The sequence below is a fragment of the Manacus candei genome, unplaced genomic scaffold, assembly GCF_025592945.1.
Source record: "Manacus candei isolate 608988 ecotype Guabito, Panama unplaced genomic scaffold, ASM2559294v1 h1tg000014l, whole genome shotgun sequence".
Classification (NCBI taxonomy): Eukaryota; Metazoa; Chordata; class Aves; order Passeriformes; family Pipridae; genus Manacus; species Manacus candei.
This window is the reverse complement of record NW_026138062.1, coordinates 73954583-73970055: the sequence shown is the minus strand read 5'-3', so window position 1 is coordinate 73970055 and position 15473 is coordinate 73954583. Positions and strand designations below refer to the sequence as shown.

Sequence of the window (15473 nt, the reverse complement as noted above, 5' to 3'; positions counted from 1 at the left end):
AAAAATTCCAGTAGGAAACCAGGCTATGGTAGGCTTCCGTCACGTTGCTCAAAACAACCTCATGATAATGATTTTGCAATTATCTCAAAGGAGACACCACACTGTGGAAATCCCTGACAAAGCAAATCACCAGTAATTAATAAAAGGGGGCACTTCAAAAGAGTAATTTCTTACAGTTGCACAAAGGCAAACTGTCTTTTTTCTAGACCATTAATGAGGAAAAAAAAGTAATTTGGGCAGTTTCCCTCTGCCTGAAACTATGCTAATCTACATTGTTATAACTCTGCTAATATACATAGTTAAAAATACATTTTCTCACTTTTTTTTTTCTTTTAAGTGGCAAAACCGGTGGTTTCAACCATCCTACCGCATAGCCAGATACTACTATTTTAATCCAATTTTCTTGGGAAGAAACAGCTACAAGGTGGTGTTGTCTGTCAGTCCCCATGAGTTCCTGTTGAACTCGTTGCCCAGTTTCAAACAACCTGCAGAGAGATCAAGACACATTTGATGAAAACGTGCTGCCAAGTAGACACAAGGCAAGCCCCTGTTATTGGAAAGGCCACAGCATGTGTTCAACTTATTATTAGACATTAGAGAATCTGTACAAGGGAACAGAAGGACTGAAAACTTTTTTTAAGAAAAAAAAACTACAAAAAGCAAGCTTCAGAAGTTTTTCCCTGCTCAGATAACTTGTTGGGAGTTGGTATACTAAGCTCTATGATATAAGACCTCTTAATTTCTTTTAATTCCAATCTGTGCAGGGCCTCCTGATAATTGAAGTGTCAACGTTTCAGTGATGAAAAGCCACACTGAAAAAAATCAATGTTCAGTTGACACTGCCGCTTGCAGGGGAGGTGGAAAGGTCCTGTGAAGGTCTGCAGAACCAGCTGTGAAAGCCTTCTGTCAGCTCGGTGGGAGGGGAGAGCTGTAAGACTGAACCGCCGCTTGCAGTTCTTGTCCTTTAAACTTATGGATGGCTGTAGATAAAATCAGAGGCACGTCTCTTATGTGGAGGCCTCCAGAACTGCGTGTCCTGCTTAAAACTCATTTGCAGATATATTGCCTGTTTCCATACCAAGAGAACAGACTATGTATTATAAACTCGCTTACAAAAATGGCTTGCTGTCTTCCCTTACAGCATTCATAAACTATGTCCATAAATACTCCAAAGTAGCTGCTAATAGCCTAGATTGTGATTCTGACTGCATAACAGATAAGTAATTTCAAATTATGAAAATTAGCTACTTACATAATTCGATTTATTCTGTTATAGTCTCTGTGAGGGTTTAATCATGGTGCCTTATCCCCAGCTCTGCTACTGCTGAACTGACAGTACATTGTCTGATTCAGAACAGTCTAGTGAGACTGCTGGGGTGGTATGAGGGAAAAACAGGTAGATGATATAACAGGAGTTATGTTTCAGTCTCTCACTTGTAATTATTCCATCTCTTTCTCATTATCTGTGTTTATCCTATTGCATTTTGATTTAGCAGTCTCCTTAAACTCACGTGTAACATGTGTATTTACATTTTAAATACAACTTTTACTGGAATGCCTAGTTCAGACTTGATCTTTTGCAATCCATTAATGAGTCCTCTGCCTCAGAAATTACTTTTCTGTTTCCCCACTCCAGACAAGCAGGCACTATCCCAGAGTCCAGACCAGCCCCTGCCCCTTGCTAAGGAAGATGCACTCACTTGCAGATGCTGGCATGGAGCACGTTCTGCAGGGTGAGATGGGCTCTGTGCCCATCAGTTAGAGGAACCAGGCAAGGGAGGAAGCTCCAGAACTCCAGCTATGTGAGGCTGGAGGGTAGCAGCAGCTTTCCTACCTCCATTAGTTTGGTTTCCTCAAACCAAGCACAGTGCAAGGAGGAGAGGCTTCTCAGACAGTGTGGTCCAGACCTTGTTCTCCAAAACAAGTACTCCTGCCTTCAAAACTTCCTGACAACAAGCATAAAGGGATGGTAGTGGCTCATGTGTGTGCCTGGGAGGAGGCAAGTTCACAGTAGGACCACTCTGTTCAAATAAGGAATTGCTGTTTTTCACAGGACACGCAGCCCCATGTCACAGGGGTGGGGTACAGCCTCCCTCTTATCAGAGAGAATCTCAATCTGAGAAGCAGAGACTGCCCTAGGAATATTTTTTATCTTCTCAATTTATTTGTTAATGTGCTTCCTTAGTTTCTGATGAGGATTCTTCCTGACCTCCCACTGGCTCCTGCAGTCACGTAGATAAAACAGGGTAAAAAACAGACAAGCATTTGCACACAAAAACATTTTGTCTGGGCAAGGGGTACTTAGAGGTAACTTGGAATCTAAAGTGCAAAAAAACTTAAGGGATAAGAGTAGCTAGCTGGATAACCTTCCAGAAGGCAGAAACATCTTTTGAATTGCCTCTTTAGCTCCTTCCTTTACCTCATTATCATCTCTTTGATCTAAATTGAATTGACTCCAAGCCAGTTTGTTGCAATGTATGAGCTGCTCCCCTGTAGATGCTGGAGATGAGGCTCTTGCCTGAAAGCTCACAGTGACACTGTTCACTCTCAAAGGCACAGAAACAGAGGTGAGAACAGATTCTTGTAGTTCCCTCCACTACTGAGACGGCAGAAAAACTGATTCTCACTTTTAGGATAAGTTTCAGAAGTAGGTGACAATGGCAAAGAAAGGAAGAAAGGTACTTTTCTCCCCTTCTTTTCCCCTCTCCACCCTTGATCCAAACTACCTTCTCTTCACTGGCTGGGAGGTAGCTGTGTCTGAGAAGGAGAACAGTTCTGCCCAAAGGGTCCCTCCACCCCGCCAGAATATTTCCTTGCTGCAACTCAGCTCTTCCTGAGATGGCAGAGTAAGAAGAGAAGATTCTGGAGAAAAGAGACAGGGTGACAAAGTCTTTCTTATGGAAAGCAAGAGCAATACTTCTTGATCCTTACTCTCCTTGATTCCTACAACTCTTTAAAGGGCAGGACATCCAGCAATAGCACTCGACAGGTGTTGATCCAAAAGATTTGTAACAGGAAACATGAGGGGTATGATCTGTTCTCATTATCACAGAATGAAGCTTTCTGTTTCAGTCAGAATGAACAAGCCTTTTATTTCCTGCCTTCTTTTATTACTTCACCAATTTATTAAAATCTTTATTTTTATATTCTTAATATCCCTGCAATGCTTTAACTTCTTATGTCAGTGACTCATACCTACAGCTGAACAAGAGCAAATCTCTTCATACAAATGGCTTAATTTTCAGGCTGACCATGTAATTTTATCATTCTTCAAATGATCTGTGCTTCTCTAGATTAAATGAATGAGTTTCCAGAAAGTAAATGTGTTTGGGCTCAACAAACAAAGCTTTATGTCAGGTTACTGCCAAAGAAGTCTGCACAATATTGTATCAATAAAAAAATGAGAAAGTAAGAATAACATAGTCACAGGTGTACTGCACATTAGATATGCAGAAAAGGCATCAATAAATTGTGTCATTGCATAAGCAGTTCTCCCAATAACAGTTAAGGGAACAAAGAAGTTGGCCACACCTAGGAAAAGTGCTGCTTTTATGAGAAGAATTGGCAGTAAAAAGGTCAGAATCACATTTCTAAGTGAAGTCCTGAAGTTTCCAGTGCTCCTTCCTGTGTGAACAGTGCTTCATCCTATATGTACTTTTGACACATCTCTCTGTCAGCCTACCTTTAACTTAGGCTCTGTGCTGCTGCAATGAATTTCAATCCAGATTCCTGTGCCACTTCCACCAAGGTACCTCACAGATTTATGAGAGAAGTAAAGATATATGTAGTGTTCCCTCGCTTTTTTCATTACATATGTCTTTGATTTCAGCAGACAGATGCATCCAGGTCAGAAAAATAGTTGCTTTGTCATCTCTCTGCATTGAAAGTCCTTTTTGATTCTTTTTTTTCCACAGAAAAAATTCTGGCCGAATCTGGTTCTCTAGTATTTCTTAAAGAGCTTTTTTCTTGTGACTTTTTTGATGGATCAGAGATGAGCAATTTCTAAAAAACGAGGTGGAGCTCCTTTTGACTGTTCAAGCTGATTAGGTGTGTTGCAATGGTCCTGGTAACTGTGCAGACAGTCCCCAGTTTATCCTCACCACACACATCTGAGCAGTCAGTCAGCATCATTGCTGTGTTACTTGGGAAAGTGAGAGGTGAACTCCCTGACCCAGTTACATCATCCCTAGCTTTGTCCATAGGCAGAGTCTGCCTCTCTCTCTCTGAGTCAATAAAATGAATGGAATAGCCACATTTCCACCTTACAGACTGTATGGGGACATGCAGTAAAATCCAGGTGATACTGCAGTAGTGGAGACCACGTGAGACTTTAAAGGAAGAGAAGCATCTCTGTAGGTCTGCACTGGAAAACATTTTCCAAAGAGAATCAGGAATCATCCTGCTCTTTATCCATCCTTGCCTCAGAATATGTCCAAATACAGCAGATACAGCCCATTCTTGCAAGAGATTTACATGGATGCAAAACAGACCCCGTGCTTCTAGTGTATTGTTTTTCCCATTTATCATGTGTTGCATCAACTAGTCTTCACAAATACGTCCTGAGAAAGAAGAATTTAATGGGATTTTCTTTATGTGGATATAAATCAAATCAAATCCCTTGATTTTCTTTCTATACACTCTTATTCCAGCAGAGGTCAGCTCTGCCTGTGCTGGGGAAAAGTAAAGCAGTTCGAAGTGTGGGGTATCTGTGCACAGAGCAACACAAAGTGCTGCTCTCTTCCTACTGTCCCCTCACAGCACCAATCAAAGCCCATTTCAGGCCTTCCTCTCAAATGGAGAAAAGAAGTGCTTTGAGCCAGACCATCTGTATCTTCAGGATTGCCATAAAAGCTGGTTAGGGAGCTGTCCTTGCTGCTCCTCTGTGGCTCCAAGCCTGCAACGTGCAGGGGAGCCAGAGAGTGTGGTCCTTTGAGAGGTTAAAACTGCTGCACGATGAGAAACCCCCAAAGAGCAGGAAGTTGTGTCTGGATTGTGCTTTCCAGTTACTGAACTATTAGGGAAACGGAAATACTGCCGTCCCGTTGCAACTATCTTCGTTTACTGCTGTATCAAAACTGTTAAAAAAAAAAAAAGAAAGAAAAAAAGAAAGGTCTCTGTGCTTAATAATGTTTGGTCAAAGTTTGTTTGGGCAAAACTGTCTGGGTGTGTTCATAAACAATTTTACTGCTTTAAATGGTATAATTTTGGGGGTGTGTGTATGGACCACTACAAGTTTCCTCAGCTCCATCAGTTACAGTTGTTCTTTAACATTAGCTCTTCAGAACATAAGAAACATTTTGATGCCAAAGTCAAAATGTGTTGAGAAAACTCTGTAGTTCTACTCTTTGGTTTAGTGCCCCTCAGTTAACGTTTTTTATTTTCCATTTTTCAGTGTCAACATGTGTTTCACATTTTGCTCCTAAACAAAATTCTCTTACTGAGTCACTGTCGTTAGAGGGCTGCTCTTTTGAGTGACAGATCCTCCCACTCTTCTTTCTTCCCCTCCTCTTTGGTTTCACAGCCTAGCCTTTGCCTTATGCATTTCCCTTTTCTCACCAGCACCCAAGGAGGAAACAGTGTTTAAATATTCAGAGGTTCATGGTAGAATGCTGTATTATACAGCACTGAAAACGTGCAAGACACATTTATTCTCTTTTATTTTTAGAGATTAAATTATTGCTACATTCAGAATTTTTGTTAATTGTCATTAATGATTGACACACTTTACAGACTTTTGAAGCTAGAAATTAATGACTGCTTTTCTGAAATTAAATGTCATGCCTTAGACAGAAATCTTTCATGTAACCAGTGATGTGTGCCATTGAGACAGCAGCTGCTTCTGAAGGATAATGTCTAAAAAATCCCAAAGAGCCTCACTGTAAAACTAATGCCAGGTTTTGCTAATTAATATTTTTCACCCTTTCCTGGTACCTTTTTTGAATTTAGCTTCTTAATACTAAAAAAAACAGGTGACGTTTCAGTCCATCTACAAACCCCCTTTTCTTTGTCCTATCAGGGAGATTTAATAGTTTGAAATGGCTGAACTGAGTAAATGTGGTTTGCCTGTTTCTTATGTGTAGCTATATACAACAAGAAATGAGTGCCATTTGTTTAACAAACTACCAGGAGAGCCAGTAAGTAATTTCAGTGCAAGATCAAGGATAGGGCTAATGAGCAGCAGGCTTGAGAATAACTGAGAACTGAGAGAATACCTGAGAACCGAGAAAAGAAACACAAACCCACCAGAAAGAGGTAATTAAGGTGTACCATCATAGTGATTATCTGTGTGCAGTTGTGCTGCCCAGCTGCAGCCTTCTGGAGTGTCAGATGAATGTCAGTGAAAGCAAGTAGGGCTATTTTTCATCTTAGTGCTTGTTTCTCCTGATGGCATTATCTGTTACAGGTCAAGCAGCTACAGATGACAGCTTAATAGGTCATCTTAAAAGCAAGATATGCACCCAGAGCTGTTGCTGCTGATTAAAGATGGCATATCTAAGTGCAGAGATGACACTCCTGGCTTTTGGGTGACTGCAGTGGATTTAGAATTCCAGTGTGAATATCAGATTGTGTCACAATACCACACATGCACAGCTCAGAATGGCGTTCACTGGAGACCCTGCAACGACTTCACCAAAGAGCAAGTAATTTTCTGGAAAACTGTCAGCATTTGGGAGGCTCCCATTCTTTACCCAACATTTACAGGGGATGGTTGCCACTACAGACAGTTGTGAGCAGGTTCCACGCTTGCACCCTCTTTACTTGACTTTCTTCAGTAGCTGTACCCAAATATAGGGGTTTTTTCTAGGTCAAATCTGTCTTTATGGACAGTTCAAATCACCACCACTGACTTTTGTGCCAAAAACTAATGGAGCTGCTCATCTTGCAACAGCAATTGCATCATTTTATCATCTGTCTAGAGGTAGCTGGCTTGCCTTGGGCTGAGGAGAGCCTTACCTGTTTTCCCCAAGAAGAAAACTTGCTAGGCCATTGTCAAAATCTGAAATGTAAACAAAAATCCCGAACCAAGAATATCTGAAACAAACAGAAAAGTAGCCTCTGTTGCTGAGAGATCCCTGCTCCCTAGTTGAAGTGTGGCTGGTGCCCACAATATTCCATTTAGAGCGGTGTGAAAGGACAGCTGGGCCCACACTGCATGGCATTTAGCACAGATCCATGTGTCTGAGAGATATCACTACTATTTTTTAGAGGTTTTATGCTTCAAAGTACCTAAACTGACATGAGGGCTGAGCCAGTGGCATGGTAGTTTGATAGTCTAATACCAAAGGGGAGATAACTTAGGTGTCCTTGGACATGGCGTGAAGGTTTGTGAGACCTTAGGGGCAGAAGATCTGCTGAAAGTGTGCTGGAAAACACTATGCAGGACAGAAAGATCCCAGTCTGGATATGATCTTGCCTTATTTGAAATGGTCTTCTCAACAAGTCATCTCTAAACCCACACCTGACCTTTGTCTTGGAGGACTCTGAGGGGTTTGCTCCATAACAGGGTCCAAACAAACTAAAAATGATACAGTTTGGATGATCAGGAGACAGGGAGGTAACAGTAAATCAAAGTGATAGTGTAGGAACAGATGCTCATTATTAATAGAAAATGATTGTTTGTTCTAGATATAAACATCCTAAAATATTAATTGAAAAAAGAAAAAAAAAGCCAAACCCCTGTAATCACACAAGGCTTTTGGTCTAGATGAAAAGAAACATATTTTGTCTTTTCCAAAACAGCAGGGGCCCTTTTTGCCACTGGCAACTGTCAAGTCTTCAGGTAATTTCATAATAAGACCTGCAGTACAGTCTTTGAGAAAAGTGAGGTTTGGTTGGAAGAAAAAAATTAAAAGCTTTCAGTAAAAGGCAGAGTGTGAATGAGCTTGATTTATGACCCTCATGTAAGAAATCTTTGTGCAAAAGAGACGGTAATGATGCCATTATGCTGGGCAAGCCCAATGCAGGAGATTGTTTATGTAGATACAAGCATTAGAGAGGACAGGATGGAAGTCATTTCCCCAGGAAAGAAATCAACAGCCTCAAATGTATCTTTTACAGAGACCAAAATGCTATCAGACTTTCAAAGTTTGGCTTCTCTGTTTTCTTGAGCAGATAATTGTATTATTTGCTTGTTTTCTCTGGTACCTTTGAATTTTTTTCTGTGTGGTTTTTCGCTCCTGGCTGCTCCCTTGGGTGGCCCCTGGTTCATCCCCCTCACTGTGCTGGGGCTGTCACTGGGTCCCATTACTGGCCCTTGGCTCTGCCTGCCCATGCTTGGCCGTGTCCCCCTCAATGAGACAGTGCCTGCACTGGGGTCACCTCGGCTCCCATCACGTCCCCCCTTGCAGGAGGCTCTCTCTGTAGCTCTCTCTGTTCCCCACACACCCAGGTTCAGGATGTGGATGGCTGTGGAGCAGTTTTTCAAGAAGCATCCAAAGGTTACATCATCTGGACATGGATCAGCTCTGTGAGATGGCTGATGTACCCCGGGAAGTGCATCTCTGCCTGGTCAGTCATTTCCACTGTTCTATTTGCACTCTTGGTTGCTCCTGCCCAAGTGCCCTTGATACTCATTCTATTTATCTACGCCTCTTAAAACAACTTTTAGTTCCAACCCAGTTGTTCCACCCATTTGCATTCCTCCTAGACTTTTTATCACCTGCACGTTTGCAAAGTGTACAGGTTATTCCCTCAGCTCAGCTGTTAATGAATAATTAAACACTAATTTGTATCAAACTATTAATTAAAACATGATACCTGGGAGTACCTCCTGAACAGTCACAAGTGGTGTAAGCTTTGTAACTTGACAACAGTTGTTATAATGAGCTGTTAAGACCTATTTTCTGATTAAAGTTTTCCAGACAGTGATACATACTCCTCCTAGTATTTTCACCCAAGACACATTTATTGCTTTGTGTCTGTGGCAATGCTAGAAGCTTGTGCTGTATTTACCAGGATTTATTATAACACCAATTGGAGGAAGATGCTGTAATAGCTGACTGAGCTGCCTCTGTAAGCAATGAAGATGTGGCCCAAATTCGCCAACATCCTCTAGTGGTTGAGTTACCAATAAACCACGGCCTGATATCTCTCCCAAAGATCATCTTTTGATCATAGGCCTCTGTGTTTCAGTTTTCTCTTTCAGTTTTAGAGCACCCCCTTCTCGTCAGTGACTCAGTGAACCACAGTCATCGCAGTGAGATAACAAACTTGTACTCCGTGGGCTCCATCCCTGCCTACTGCAGTGGTTTCTCCAAGCCAGGCTGATCTTTTATAATCTGGTACAAAGCTAAGGATAAGAAAATGAGTATTGATAGTTACTTTTTTTCCCCCATATTGAATTTAGAGACAATCTTACGCTTAGTATACGTAAACTGAATGGATTTAATGCTATCGAATCAACAGTGCTAGGTAATGGAATGCTTCTTTTCTCCCAGAGGAAGGATCACTCTTCTTCAGCAAATGATCCAATTATGGCCCACATGTATGCATCTAGAGACTAACAAATGTAGTTATAACACAAAGAAATCATCTGCATTACAATTTGAAAATGCTTGTTTTTCATATATTACAGCAGCCCTACATTAACTGTCATGCACACTGGCTTCTGGATTGAGGGAAAAACAACAGCCACAATTGCTGCCCACACAGGAAATTTTCCAGTCAGGGCAGTGTCAGTGTTTCCATGTGAGTGCAACCAGTAGCAATCCAGGAAGTCAAAACCCAGGAAACTCAAACAGCAGGGGATGAGGAAAGATCGACTGCCTGAAAAGCAGCTGCTGTGAGGCAAGGAGAACAGTGGGACTGGGAGAAAGAGGAAGGAGAGAAGGTGCAAGGTGACGCTGAAGTCATGTTTTGCTGCTGACCATAGGAGTGATTCACTGAACACCATGTCCTCTGTCAGAGGTAGGAAGCAATAAGAAGAGAACATTTGGCATTCCTGTCCATGAAAAGATCCAAGCCAACTGTTCTGCTCGTTCAGCTGCTGCAGAAATCAGCTACAGAAAGCTTTAGGAAGAAAGTGGGAACACAGAATGAAACTTGATTAAAGTGAACTTTTACTTCCACTACTGTGAAAAAGGGGCAAGAGGAATCTGACTGTTGTCTTTTTGACCATAATTGTTATTGCAGACAGGACTATGCAGTTAACAGGTATAGTAATTCAAAGCTCTCAAATTCTATTTTGAAGGTCAAAAGTTTCTAAAATTGTCACATTTTTGATTGTGACTTATGGCAGCAGAGTTCAGAAGTTCTCCTCAAATCAGGAGAAGCTGCCAAATACAACCACGCTTCAATAGGTACAAAGTACCCTTTGGAAGAATTCCATCAAATTATAATCACCTCTCATTACTGCATAAGCAGTGGCTCTTGTGGGTGAGGTAGCCAGTTCCAGCCCTTCTCACCTAGTCTGTCAAAAATCTACATACTGGATCAGACATTTTTGTGATTCTTGGTTTTTGTTTCTGCTTTTCTCTCCTCTTTCTCCACCAAGTCATATTCCCAATGTTCCTTCATGGTTCATTGCAATGTTTTGTTCATTCACATGGGGTTTATATTGGCTTCCATGAAATTAATATCTGTATATACAAGTAGATAGCAAGATCACCTTAGCCTCTCTGTGCACATTGTAGACAACTTATTAGCAGGATTGTCACCATTAAGTCCAATATTCCCCATGGTGGAGAATGACTCTTTAATTAGCACTTAAGGCATAAAGGCTGTGTTTGTACATGAGCCAGCTCAATGGGTGACTCTTTTTGGATGTTCTTGCCATCAAACCATTCTATTTTCCACCATCAACAAAAATCAAGTTCAGTCAAAGCCTAAAAAAGTTACGCCTTCATTTAACGTAGCGCAGTAATGGTTTCTTACAAAATACAACTAATTAGGCACAAAATTCTAGGAAAAATAAGGAAAAAAATTGATTTAGGCAGCCATTTTATCACTTTGATAAGCCTTATCTTAAATTTGGGGGGTGCTTGCCACTCAAAACTTTCAAAACTCAGCTTGCATTTTGACAAGAAGACACAATGCTTAAACACAGTCAACGAGGCTACTTGCTCATATGCTGATGGACTTTTTCAAATCCTCTCATTTTTTGAAGAAGCCAGTGACGTGGGAGTCCTTAGGTTGGGCTTTTTGTGGTACTGAGCAGCTGATGCTTCATGGTGGACTATTTAAAACCAGAGATCCTGCCTTTAGTTTTGTGCTTTCCACCTCTCCCCTGCAGAAAACCTGCAAACCCCCCACACACGGATGCACAGCTGTAAGAGTCAAACACAGTTTCATAGCTCTTCTACTTCCAAGTAAGCCTCCCAGATTACCATGTGATACACTCCTAGTGTAGGCAAGGGAAACTCAGAAGTGTTCAATCACTTCTAAGGATGCCTAGGTCTGCATATTTTACTGTGCTCCCATGTGCTTTTCTTCCTCCAGGAACTGCAGGAGAACTGATGACATAAAGAGAGAGTGGAGGAAATGACCATCAATTCCATTCTCTTTTCTCCATTACTAATTTGTAAGATGAACCATCAAGAAAATAACACTTGAAATTCAATATATATAATATACATTCCCAGCATTTTCTGAAATGTGCCCTGGTTTTAATTAAAATGTGAAGTATATGCACTGAAGGACTTGTTTCTCTGCCAGGGGCAACTTTCCCACCATAAACATCAAATGCCAACGGAAAAAATACTTTGTTTAGTTCTTGGATTGAATATTCTCCAACTCTATTACATTTGGAAATATAGTATAGTAGCAGAGGGCAACGTTATAACTGACATATATAATTAGTTTATAAAAAAGTATAACCAGGGGACATGGTTTGATAGAATCACTTTTTCACAGAATAGTTGCAGAATAATGGATCACACTGATCCTTTTTCTAAATGGTATGACAAAGTAAATGAGCATTTGTGTAAAAATGCCGTAACAGTTGAAGCTTGAATGAGAGAGTCAGCAACCTTTGTTTGTGCTCATAAATTACCTTGTAGATGAAAATGTAACATTAATAAAAACCAAAAGGCATCCAAAGCCAAGAGACACAACCCATCAAATACTGAAATGCATTAGATTGTGCACCTCACGTTAATCACTTGAGATCCTAAAGTACAAATTGCCTCCAGCAGTTTCTAAAGTTATATCACAGGTTAAATGGACACCCACAGATAGAGATTAGTCACTTAAAAGACAAAGGTATAAAAACTGATTTCAACTACTAAAGCTGTCTTACAAATCATTTTTTCTTGCAGTTTTGAAGCTATGCCTTTTTTTCCCTCCTGTTTCTGGGTGAGGGGCTATTACCAGGGCAAGCTACTGAATCTGGCAGTATATAAGGCTTTTTCCAATTAATACTTTAAAGGAAATCATGCAAAAAGGTGTTACCCTTTCAGATCCAATAAATTCAGTTGTCACCTCTAACAGCCGTGCATTAGTAAGTTATTAAAGATATCTGAATTTCAATCACTTATGCTCTCTCAAACACTAAAACAGTGGTATGTCATCCTCAGGTGTGGAATTAGCACAAAATGCCACGAGCCTCTGAGAGATTTCCTGTTCAGCATGAGCCCTTTTTGTCTGTAACCCCAGCTCAAAAGGGCTCTTGGTACTGAAAAGTCAGATAGTACAAGCAGTGAGTGACTCCTGCCTGAGTGTATTCTGATAGCCCTTTTATTTGCTGCCTGGATGAAAAGCCAGGTAATTTGGAGCTCACAAAGGGGAAGGAAGGAAGAAGGAGGAAATATGTAAGGAAACTTGCTTATTTGCAGGTTTCACTGAAGGCTGTAAGAGCTGTAGAGTACAAAACTTCTGGGAAAAATACCCCCCCCCCATCAGAGGCTTGACTAATATCTTCTTAAGAGAGCAGGATTTCTGACTTACCTCAAAGTCTGTTTTATTTATTGCATTAACATTTCACAGTGGCTTGGAGCTAATTTACCTGGACACTCCAAGTACTTCCGTCTCCACAAGCAGAAAGAAGAAAAACTTTCAGATTATGACAGGCTTGGTGGAATTCTGGACTTGGCAGAAATCACACCAAAGAGAGAAGGTGGGAATGGCAATTCTGAAGAGGCAGAGGTACCAAGAGCAGCCTACTTACAGTACCTAAAACCAACTTGATGCAATTGTTCACAAAGAAATATTCCTTGGAGTGACTAATGCTTTGAAGCAGCGCTGCTGACCAGTCACTTAACCCTTCGTGTCCCACATGCAAGGAAAACAACCCCCCTACTTCTATATTCCTGTTTCATGCAACACTGCAAAAAATGAAGTGTGCAGTGTCAGCACACAGCAGTTTTTATGATCACGAGCAAAGATCATATTTTTTTTTTTAGCCCCTAAGCAAAATACTTGTCTCTCGGGTCAACAGATCTTAGTAGTTAAGAGACTGAAAATAACAAACAAATACATACTTTTTATACCGTTTTCAACACTAACAAGACAGATAATGGATGAACATAAGTTTTTCAAAGATTAATTCAGAGATGCAATCACAGCAAGCAGCAGTTCAGAGCAGAGGCACATGCCAGGCGCCTTGAAAAGCACGTGGGGTTCTGTCACTCTGCTTTGACTCCTGAGACCAGTTTCCAAGCCCCTAAATTATGTGCCCAACAGTCAATGTTGCAAATCTCTCTTCCTTTTTTTCCCTTTCCCCTGCATTCTTCGTAGTCCCCTGTGGCTCAAAAACTCAAATCACAAGTCCTGTGCTTGAAAAATACCAGGTTGGCTTGTGTGCCTGTGCAGGTGCATATGCACATGCATGTGTGGGTAGGTAGCTCAATACATGATTTCTTTCCCGAGAAGTCAAAAAAATCAGTGAAGAGCAACAAAGTCTACACTGACCTGAGTCTTTCCTGAGTCAGACTTGGCAGTTTAGCTCATATTTTACAGCAAAGTTCTGGTCAGTAATTTTTACCAACCATGCATACTCTCATTTTTTCTTGTTTTATGAGAATAAGACAGTCTTTTCTCCACGCATACTGACATCTCAGTGAGATATTTCTCTTAGATAAATATCTGCTGTATCAATACTCTGATAAGAAGAACAGTAGAGAACAGAAATTTCTGTGAAATTATAATATCTAACAAAGCAAAGACATATGATCTCCTAAAGTTGGTTGTCATAACGTGCAGAAAGCCTGGAGTTGCCCAGTCTCATAAAGCATCCAACTAGTACAGTAACTGTATAAAATTAATAACCTTGCAAACAAAAGCTCTCTGGATTATGAACCTGTGCAAATTGAGTGAACTGCACAAACCACAGCATGCTTCCATCACTGAAAAAGAAACTAAATATTTACAGAGCTAAGAAATACCACTTGATTTGGTTTGGGTGAGTTTCTTTAGCAGAATCCTCAAGTTGAATTAGGATGAAAACAGAAGACAGTTCACTTGTTAACACCACAAAGAGATTCAAAGCCTGCTTGGAATTTCAGATGGGAATGCCAGCATACAAAATCAATCGGTGTATGGGATTGCATGTGTGTAGCATACACACATCTTTGCTGTATTAGACAGCATCGGCAAAAATTAAACTAAGGAAAAGCAAACTCAAGGGAATGCTGCCCCAGGAAATCTCATCTACGTTCAGGTTGGTAAAACAAACGAACATTGTTTGCAAGGCTGGTATGAACTAGGAAGGTTTTCATTCCTCAGTCCAACTTTAGGCAAAAGCAGAAACAGAGTCCTCCCCTGCTCCAAACCGTATTTCAAGTTCTCCGGCAGCACAAGATAAAGCTAATTAACGAAAACCAAAGGATGACGAAATGAAGCCAGATAAGCCATAAATATCTACATGTATAAGCACACAGCAAGCAAGATAATGAAAAGTTAGCCAGATTTACCGTTTTAATTGTCCAAGTGGGTGGTTTGTTTGGGTTTGGGGTTTTTTTTGGTGGGTTTTTTGTGGGTGGGGGGGAAAACGTCGGGAGCTGCTTTCACGAGGACTCCTCCATACGCATCCACACCGCGGCGGGTGCCGGCTCTGGCGCGGAGAGCGAAGCGTTTCCCTCCGCAGCCGCCCAAAATAAGATAAGAAAAACACGGCGAAGGGGGCGGGGAGGCGGCAGCCGGGTGGGCAAACCCGGGCGCCTCCCCGAGCGCTGCCCTGCCCTGCCCTGCCCGGCGGAGCAGCCCCGCCACTCGCGGGAGCCGCCGGGGCGGGGCAGGGGCGGGCACCGGGATGATGCCCGGGATGATGCCCGGCGCTGCTCCGCCCGCGATGCCCGCGGCTCTCCCGGGAGATGCCCGGAGATGCGCGGACCTGCCGCTCCGGCGCGATGTGCGGGCAGAGGCAGCGGTGCCGTGCGGGGGCTGCCCCGCGCTTGTGCCGCCTCCTCCCCGGCTCCCCCGAGCCGGACGCGGGCTGGGAGGAGCCCTGGTTTATCCTAAATTGGGTGGGAAGGCGGCTGCTGCTGCTGCTGCCTAGTCGTTGTCTTCTCAGTCTCTGCCTGGTGAGGGGGGTGAAGGGG

General features: G+C 41.9%; 1 protein-coding gene across 1 annotated transcript in view; it reads right to left on the bottom strand.

Moving 5' to 3' along the window:
* The window catches only part of HTR1F (5-hydroxytryptamine receptor 1F), a 108616-nt gene extending 93603 nt beyond the window's left edge, over positions 1-15013 (bottom strand). Inside the window, exon 1 of the mRNA XM_051778783.1 lies at positions 14847-15013. The gene's annotated coding sequence lies outside the window, so the exon portion shown is untranslated. The remainder of the gene's footprint in view (positions 1-14846) is intronic.
* Between the last annotated feature and the right edge of the window lie 460 nt (positions 15014-15473).